The following is a 10172-nucleotide window of genomic DNA, read 5'->3' on the forward strand; positions in this document are numbered from 1 at the left end:
GTGTCGCCACTATACTGGCACATGACGAAGGACTTTCCCAAGCAATGTCTTTCCAGCTAGCTTGATAAAGTTCTATTGTAAAGAATGTACCACCACCAGGATTAGCCTTTCCTCCATTCAATTTTGTTTCAATTTCTTTTTCATTGTTAAGTTGGAGCATAACACAACTGCATGCTGGTCCTTGGTTTTATGAGAGAAAAGATTAGTACGTTTTCTAGTAAGTTAAACGTTTTTTAACTTCCCTATGTCACGCCATGAGGCACTTGTGCATGTTTTTCAAGGTTCAATTCACAATAAATGGCACTTTAGTGTCTAACTGTGAATGGGACATTAAACTTTGACAACCTGCTGTCAGCTCCTGACTCATGCCAAAAAGGTCTTTATTATAACACCTGATAAAGTGTTCATTTTTTACATATTTTTATTCTAATTTATGCATACCCACAAGCTTTACTTCAACTTAACTACACTCCTGAGGAGGACCCAAGTGCAGTCACAGAAACTGAAGTCTTGAATCTTGAATTGTTGAAGTGATTTTGAAAATTGATTAATTATTGCAGTGGACAAATTGTGTGACAAATGTTCAGACATTTCATTGACAAAAACAAGTAAAAAAGCAATCAGCATATTAATTGATGATGAAAATAATATTTCTTGTGGCTGTGAATATAATAATAAAAAGATAACAGAAAGACTAACTTCAGGCACAATCTAAAACATAGAGACACATATGTACATATATGTGCATATATGAACACAGTTGAATAGGCTGAAACTGATGATGAAGTCTAGTTAGTCTGGTTACCTGCATGTACGAATACCTGTGATCAGGACCATGGATAGCGCTCGTAACAACCCATGTTAAAGGCCCTGGACACCCACACGTGTTTTTAATCATTCTGGTTAGACCTCTCCTGAGGTTGATGTTGGGCGGAGCGATGCTGGGAATTTATGTTAAATCACCAAATTTAATGTATCATTAAGTATTATTTGCCCAAGCTTAACAGGTGAGTGAGGGAGGTCCAGTCTGTACACACCCACAATGTTGTGTGAAAAGATCCAACCAAATACAGTTAAGGAAAACACCTGTATGGGTGTGTGAGATTACACACCGCATGTTCATCCATTCAAGGTGTTTTATTCTCTAAACTGAAGCAAAACATAAAATCTGCTGGTAGCCTGCTTGGTGTGGTGCTGACATTTTATGTCAAATCTGCAAGATTGTGTTTTTAGGTTATCCAATGACTCTCTTATCGTTAATAAGAATCTTAATGTTGTCACTTCCAAACCACTATGGAAGTAGAATATATTTATCTGATTACTTATGAATAGAACTTCATAACTTAAAAACTAGGTGATTTTAATCCAAACCGTTCCAGTTCTTCTTTATGAATTGTATATGTGTGTATTGTTCGGGTGGTGTGCTTTAGAGTTTTGAGGCTGCACTTTATGGCAGAATGTTTTTCTTTTATTTATGAGAAACATTTTCTGGGGCTGAGCACAGCCTGTTTTTTTTTTTCTTTTTCAATTATACATTATCAGTAAGCCTAAAAAAAATAGGCTGCTATTTTTTTTTTTTTACAATTACAGATCGAAATGTCGGCAAAGGTCTATGAAAATAATTTGGACAACTTGGCCAAGATAACAGTAACAGTACAAAGTTCAGTAAGAACAAAAATGTTTTTTTATTTTACAGAAAGTCGTCGTCTACATGAAGGATTACATTGGAGAAAATCAGAAACATAGGTCCACAATTCTATTTGGAAGGTTTAAATTAATTCTGTGCTCCTCCTGCCTGTGTGTCATCTTTAGTTTTCAAATGTCTCTGTTGAAAGATTGGACATGGCTTGTGTCAGCTGAGACGGGCCATGCTATTGACGGTGACATTTGTTTTAGGGAAGGTTACGACAATGTGTCAAGTAAGTATTCTCCTGACTGCTGTCAACACGAATTGCTGTTTTTGTTGTTGCTGTCGAGGGGACGGGTAGAGGGACCGCTGTTGACACAAATTGGATTGGTGGCATGTCAGGTTAGTGTTTAAAACTCTAAAAAGGACAGGTCCCAATTCTTTTGACTGTGTGTGTGGGTGTGACATAGAGCTGTGTGTGAGGGGGGGGGAATTGTCTCCTTGTTATTCAGGATGGACGCTGGCCAGTGTGTGTTCCTGTGATAGGAGAGGCGGACACCAGTTGTTTCAGGGGCTCGAGGTGTCGGAAGAGATTTCACAGCTCCTTGAGCACAGTAATCCTGGAGCTCTTGATACAAGATGGCAAATAAAATGGCCCCCTGGACGATGCTGAAACACTTACTGAACCCTACCTCCACTGATCTGTATTGCTTCACAATGTGAAGTGTTCTTGTCCCCTACAAATAAGGTCAGCAACACTAAGTGCTAAGTTGCTATACACTGTTATTTTCTCTGAATTGATTAAATGGTAATGCATGAATACATCAATTCATTGTTCAAAGGTGCTTGATTTCCCACTTCGTTGCATTTATATTTGACTGACATTTTAATCGGAGGCAGCGCTGGGTATCAAAAACGTAATACTCATTGCTATTATTTCAAAGTCTGAGATACATAATAGTTTTTAAGGTGAGTGAAGCCATTAAAATGTATCAAATTATTTAATTTGTTTCTTTTCTAACACTTGATTGATATTTTAACGACGATGTACAGAACAAGGTATGAAGGTATTATAATAATGCAAATAGCTCGGAGGAATGTTTGACAGATTAATTTATTCTTTTGAAATATCACACACTTTAATTCAACATTTAAAACAATGTGAAAGAAACTAGCTTTAATTTGACAGTGTGGGACCATTTTCCCTACTCGTGCTCCATCAAATCAGAGTCAAAACCAAACAAGGTGCCTTTTGTGTAATTTCGGTTTTGTACTGAAGAGGGCAGAGTTGCTTTGTCGGATTGCTCAACAGGCAACATGCAGTAAAAAAGCCTGACACTGAATATTTTAGAAGGGATGTAACCAACTGAGAACTGAAACACTTGGGAGCAGAAACAACTGATACTTTTGACACAGTTGTACTTATTGTGTTCATACTTATATATTTATTTGCTTTGGTTTAATGTTACCTGTCACATGCATTTTTCAAATTTAACATGAGATTTGTGTACAAACTGGGCATACAAGGACAACTACTAATATGGTTAGGTAGTGCACAGTGGTACCACACATCAGGGGGAAAATGTTGCATTTATCTGTAATAATCCTCGACCCCTGAGGCTCAGTGGGCCAAGGTAGATAAGTAAACGGCCTGTCTCTGCCGCTGTTCCTGTGTGGGTGGCCTGCAGCAATCACAGATGATGTCCTGTTGGCTGTGGAAGCTGGCGATCCATCTTCCCCCAACTCTCCCTTCTTCCTTCTATTCTTCTTTTTCTCTCTCTCTTATCTTTTCTAAGAATCCTTCCCCCAGTGCAGTTTTATCAGCTGGCTTCAGAGCCCCCAAGCAGAGCGCCAGGTCTCTATGTGTTGCTTTATCTGAAGCAGGAATTACGTTGACCTTGCAGCAACTTAAACACTTTATCAGAAGCACAATAATCTTCTTCGTGGGAAAGCACATCAGCAAAAAAAAATAAATGAGTTGCAGGCTAGCGGGTCTCCAGGTTGGCGCTGTGGGGTTACAGTGCTTCTGGCCTGAAGTCAAAGACAGCGAGCTTTCAGCATGCTGAGCTTCATTGTCCTCAAAGAAAGAAGACCAAATATGCTCTTTATGCAGCAATTTTACCCATCCGTAACTGCTTACAGAGGAAGAAAAACAGTAATAATTAATGTGTTCCATATGTAAGAAATCAGGTACTGGATGTGTTTCTGCCATTATTATTATGCACATTACTTATTCCTTTTGAAAAGCAAGTGTGGGACTGACAGTGAATCCTTTCATGTTGCCACAGAATTGCTCCTGTGTTATTTTTACATGTGCTGTTGAGACGGGCTGATTTTCTACAACAGGATTACAAGCGTTTGATCAGAATGAATGGTCTGCACTGTCTGTTCCTATATAGACTGATGATTGACAGGTTGTTGTTTTTTTCCAGAGCTGCAGTTTTCTAGAAAAGATTTTGCATCCTCTATGATAATAAGCCGTTCCTAGGAGAATATGATTCTCCTCATAGGAATGTCAATCAACTTATCCCTTTTGTCTTCACGGCGGATACTTCTCTTATCGGCAGGCTCAGTTTTTTAATGTCCTGCCCCACCATTTTGTAAACTGTATTCACACTGCATCTGAAAAAACTAATTTTTTACCCAGGTGGCACACATCTGATGTGGCAGGGCTGTGAGGATCCAGAATGTGCTGCATAAATGAAACCAAAAAAAAAAAGCAAAGCAATGACTGGATGAGACAGTATTTGCATGGAAGACACGATATGGAAAGACAAACTGACATGATGCTTTGACATTGTTGAAAAAAATCTATCAATTGATTATCCTGTCAACAGGAAAATAATCAATAACCAATCAATTAAAATGATTAAAGATGTGCCTTTGTCTTTCTTACCTTTGGAATTATCTTCTCTTTTACACACCAAGAACATCGGTGGGTGTAGAAGACACCAGGAGCACTGCTGTTATCTCTCTTTTCATTCTTTTTTCCACAGAAAATAATTAATTCCAAGTTCCAACTAATTGTTTACATGATTTAAACAATGAAACATGGGCTGCACAGTGTCTCTCTGTGGGAGGAAAAAAAAGGTTAGGTTAACTGCTGAGCTTGCATGTTCTGTGTTCTCCCACTTCCTCCCACAGTCCAAAGACAGGTTGGGTTAACTGGTGACTGCAAATTTCTTGGATGCCTGAAGCTATGTGTGTTACCTGTGATGGTGCTGGTGATCTGCCCAGCATACGCCGCCTCAAGCCTAGTTTAAGCTGGGATGGGCTCCAGCCCCTGTGACCCTGCACAGGATAAAGAGGTGTACTGTAAATAATGGATGGCAGAATGGAAATTGGAAAACTTTTCTGCTACTTTAGATATTTCTCTGATTTATATAAACGTCATAAATGGATTTTCATAGCTGCAGGTAAGATTAGTTAATCAGTTTAAGCTTTAGTAAGTCATTTAAGGGCAGTCTTTATAAATGTTCACCCAGGTAGATGATTGCTGGATTAACTAATCCATAGTGGGGAGAAAACTGTCTTTTGCAGACACCTCATTACTGTTAATCATTATGCTATAAAATGTTGTGAAAACAAGACGAAAAAGACAATTCTTCAACAACTATGGATATAATATCTAAAGTATGCCTTCAGTGTATGGAACTGCATGATGTAATTATGGTTTTAGGCATGATTATCAATATTACAATATACTGTACCTTAAAATAATAAGAAAAATGTTAATGATTCTCACCCACTCAGCCACAGCTTCATGCTAGACCTTCATTACTGTAATAACCATCTATGGCTGGAGGGGAACACCTTTGAATGTGTGCCACCTTCATTTCCTTCAACTGCACATTACTGTCTTTAAAAAATAAAGTTTTTTAAAAATGTGCCTGGATTATATTGTGAATAAGATGCACAGTACTTTTTTAATAGAATAGCTCCAGTGCATTCTATGCATAATTAAAGAAGAGCTCCAGCAATTTAATATTGAACTTCCATAAAGTTCAGGGACTTGTTAGACACAAGAAAAACACGGTGCAGCAGTGAGGAAGATGTTCTGACTTTTAGTCCTTAGTATGGGTCAAGCACCAAAAATGTTGAATCCTACAACTCCCATAATGCATCTTGATAGCACATTTCTTCTGTAACCCTTGCTGCCTGGTAATGACTTTGAAACTAAAAACTCTTTAAATTCCATTATTTTTTGGTGCAATAAACATAATCACATAATGTAGATTCTTATTGGCATATGATGTTCCAACAATATTGTGTGTAAAAACTGCTCAAAATTAGCTTGTGTCTGCTTGCATTTGAACATTTAGTTAGGCTTTACTCTCTTGCCCCTCCCAGACGTAACAGGCAAGGCTCGGAGGTCTATTATGCACATCGACCCTCCCAACTGTGGTAGCATCTCCGACACCAAGTAGAAAAAGTGAGGCTAAGTGTACCCTCAGTTTGTGCCTTTGTGCTTAGCAAGCCTACACAAGTACAGTCAGACACAACATGAACGAGACTTATTCCTCTTGTGGCAGTAAACGCAGAGAAGAAGCTACGACTATATAGTGGCACTGCCCCACACACTGGAGAGCCTCGGTTAAAGGTCCAGTGTGTAACATTTAGGAGGATGTATTGGCAGAAATGGAACGTAATATTCATATGTATGTTTTTATTAGTGTATAATCCGCTGGACATAATAATTGCTGGGTTTTTGTTATCTTAAAACAATCCATTCTTATCTACAGAGGGATTGGGTCTACAGTAGCCCAGAATAGACAAAACAAACACTGCCTCTTGTTTTGTGCAATCTGCAATCTCACCACTAGATGCCGCTAAATTCTACACACAGGTCCTTTAAGTAGAGCTGTTAGACAAGCTACAGCAGAGGTACCAACACAGTAACTCTCTCTAAGGGGCATAATGGTGCTTCTCGGGATTGTAAAACCACCTCCAGGGGAGACATGGAGAGTCCAACAGTACATATCACCAGGTTAATAATTTCTGACTTGACACAGATCCTCCAGAGCGACTGGAGGCATTCTGTGTGCAACTGTTTTCATGGGCTGAGCAAGTACTGTTTATGACGAAAAACTGATTTTTTAAAAATCTGTGGAGAGCCCCTTCAGCAATGAAACAAGATGAAAAAGATTCTTTGTAACATAGATAGAGCTTTAAGATGTGGATGTCATCCCATGCCTATGCTGGTGCAAACCTACAGTTCATACAGTAAGAGCAGCCATCCACACAATCAGCAGCGAGCAGCAGTTTGAAATCGAGCATGAAAGCCTACTGTGTGACAGTGTCGCCTTGCAGACATGGCCAAACACAAATCATTCTACATGCTGTTTTCTTTGATCCTTCCCTCGGCATATTAGTGTGAGCCTCTGGGTGTGTATTAGCTGCTTTCTCACCCACTCCGCCGTCACTTTCCATCCTCCGCCGCTGCTTCTTCTCAGTCATTAATATTCTTTCTCTCCCTACATAACTCAGGGGATCAATCACCGGTTGCCATGGCGATGAAACCACCCATGCAGGTGTGTGTGTCGGTGTGACTCCTCCAGTGTGTGTATGTTTGCGTGTGTGCTGTACACTGACTGTACCTGCTTCTCCACCAGTCAGAGCGCTGAGGCCTCCGCTGGTGATGCTGCTCTCCTGCACTGCCCTTGCATTCAGAGTGGCTTTGACAGCTGTCTAGTCGAGATGCTCTCACCTGCCACACTTGGTTTCCTCTCAGCTCTGTGCAGAATAATGACCAAATTCAAAGGGGAAAAAAACACTCATACAGTGCTGTCAGGGTTGTTTTGTTTCTGTCTAGTTAAAGACACTTTTTGTGTGAAGGCTATTTATTGAAATATTTCTAAAATGTTAGCAGGGCTTGAATAAAAGAAGCTCCACACTGGAGGAGCCTGTCAACATAAAACAATGTTTCACCTTCCCATAGTGCTTCTTTCAGTATGTGTAGAGTTTAGGTTACACTACAAAAAGCAGCTTGGAGGTTATAAATCCCTCCCCCAAAGGTACCGAGCTAATAATCTCAAAACTGATAATGAGAGAATCATTCAGCAGAACAGATGCAGTTTAGGAGAAATTTGATTCTCAAAGTATTCAGTGTTTTCGTCATCCTTTCTGTCTCTTTCATCCTGTTTTTCAACTCGCTCTCCTACCCTTGCAATGTCTTCCTTCAGATTTCACACCTTTGCTTATCTCTCCCCTCCCACATGCTTTTTTTTCTCCTGCTTGCTTTGTCACTTCCTGCCCCCCCCCACCCCCTTCTCTTTCTGTCCTTCTCAGCTCCTTGATTTCTCTGCTTTCCCGCTTTCAACATTCCCAGCGATGACTGATACAGTGTATTTATAGGAAGACAGACTGGATAATTAGAATAAACCAAGAATGATGGCGCTCCCTTTTGCAAACAGTTGACTTTATTATCTCTCCCGAGTGGGAACAGTGAATTGTAGTTACTGTTGACCATCACAAGCAAAAAGTTGACCTTGTGAAAGAAAGGTTGCTGTGCATGGTAATGAGAATGAGCGTACAATGGGAGAGAAAGGGGTCTGGCAAAGACAGACTGCATCATATTCATCGGGCCCCAGGATGTACTACACCAACCGGGTTCCAAGTAAATTAATCATGTTTTGTAATTGCAGGGAGCGCCGGAGGAATGTGGTCATCGAGCGGTCAGAGGAGGAAGAAGGGGGAGTCTCAGAAATGCGAGCCAAACACAAAGTAACACCAGGAACTGGTATGACTAAAAACAAAGTGGAAAACTGTGAGTGAAATGAAACAGCAAAATTGGCAGCATGACCCGATTTAATCTTTATACATCTTTGGGTCAATTAACTTAATTTGAGGAAATGAATCAAGTGAAGCATCATGTTGGTAGATAAGTCAGAGATTAAAATCACATTAATTCTCTTCTTGATGCCTGTGGTTCTGCCATCATTTATTCATCGACTGCTGAAATAATGCATTTTTTAGAATTTGTGTCCAACAGAGGATTGAAAGAAGAGGAATGAACATCCCACAGTCTCCCCCCAAAAAAATAACATGACATACACATATAGAGTCTTTCTTCAAAGGGAATGTTCTGATTTTGTTTCGCATTTTGTCTGAAAGATATTTTCTATTTTCTTTTTGATGTTTTTTGATGTGATCTGGAACTTTGGAGAACCCTGCTGAGTTCTTAATGAAAATCAGGGGAGGAGGTTTGGGGAAAGAGAGGGAATATAAATAAATAAATTAAAAAATAAATAAAAAAAAGCCCTCCCCGGCTGCAGACACAAGCTTTTGTTCCTCCAGACAAGTGCGATTGATGCCCCCTCCCTCCAGAGGGTAATATCGCCCAGACCAGGAACCAGCCAACCTTGAATTCCTGCATCACTTCTGAAAGTTGTGCCTTTGGTGTAGCAGCAGCTGCTGCAGTTGCACTTCATAAAATGTTACAGTGGATGGATAGCCAGTGAAGGATGTACTGAATAAAGAGTCTTTAGAGGTTGAACAGGCTGTTCTGCTGCACATCAAAATCTCTCAAAACTCTCAGCCAATGAAGTGTCGAGTCTGTTTACCGAAACGCTACATGTCTTTTATTTCTGCATATCTTAACATGCAAAGCTTTTCCACATGTCTATAATAGTGACAAATACAGATTTAAATACACATTAGAAAGCAGGGCTTTCTGGCAAGGCAATCAGGGTTTGTATTTAGCTCTGCAAAGTATCTTTTTACTTAAAAAAACATCTGCCAATGGAGTGAGATAATTTAATGTTTTCTAATGCTTCTTGACCTATTTAGAGAATTTCCCTGAAAGGAGTGCTTGTGTCTTTAAGCACTGCGGCTCTCTCCTCTGGCATCAAGATAACAGGACTTCTTCAAGTCGTTTCTTGAGATCAAAAAGTGGCAGATATAGATCACAATGTATCCAGGGCTTATATGGATACCAAGTTAATACTATAAGAAGTAGTGCTGTGCAGTGTATAGTGTATCTTTTCTGTTCAGGGTTTGTGCCAGCCAGTGACACTGATTCAATTTGTTGAACTTTGGGAACAGAATATGTGACAAATTAATCAAGTCCATAAAGTTCACTTTCAGAGCTTTGAGCCACATATCATAGTCTTAATCTAGGAAAGTTTAGATATAATGATTGCATTTTTATATTTTAAAATTAGTGCATTAAGATCTACTGCTCATATTTCTAAATTAGGGCTGTAGTTTATAATTATGTGCATTATAGAATATTCTGTTTATTATTATTTTTTCAATCATTGAATAATCTTCTTCTTTGGTTTCTGGCTATACAATGTCCAAACTGTTTGTCATAATGCTTTTTATTTTGGTCCAACTTCCTGTCCTAAACCCCCCAAAATGAACACTGAAGTAACACCAAGAAAATCTGCAAATTGTTACATTGGTGAAGCTGTAGCCAGAGAATGATTGGACATTTTCAAGTCAAATCAAATTTTATACAGCGCGAAATCACAAATCACATTGTGCCTCTGTGTGCCTTTACAATCTGAACAGCGTGCGACGCCCTCTGTCTGTCCTTTGACCC

This window comes from Morone saxatilis, unplaced genomic scaffold (genome assembly GCF_004916995.1).
Source record: "Morone saxatilis isolate NCDOM2014 unplaced genomic scaffold, NCSU_SB_2.0 Contig12, whole genome shotgun sequence".
Classification (NCBI taxonomy): Eukaryota; Metazoa; Chordata; class Actinopteri; family Moronidae; genus Morone; species Morone saxatilis.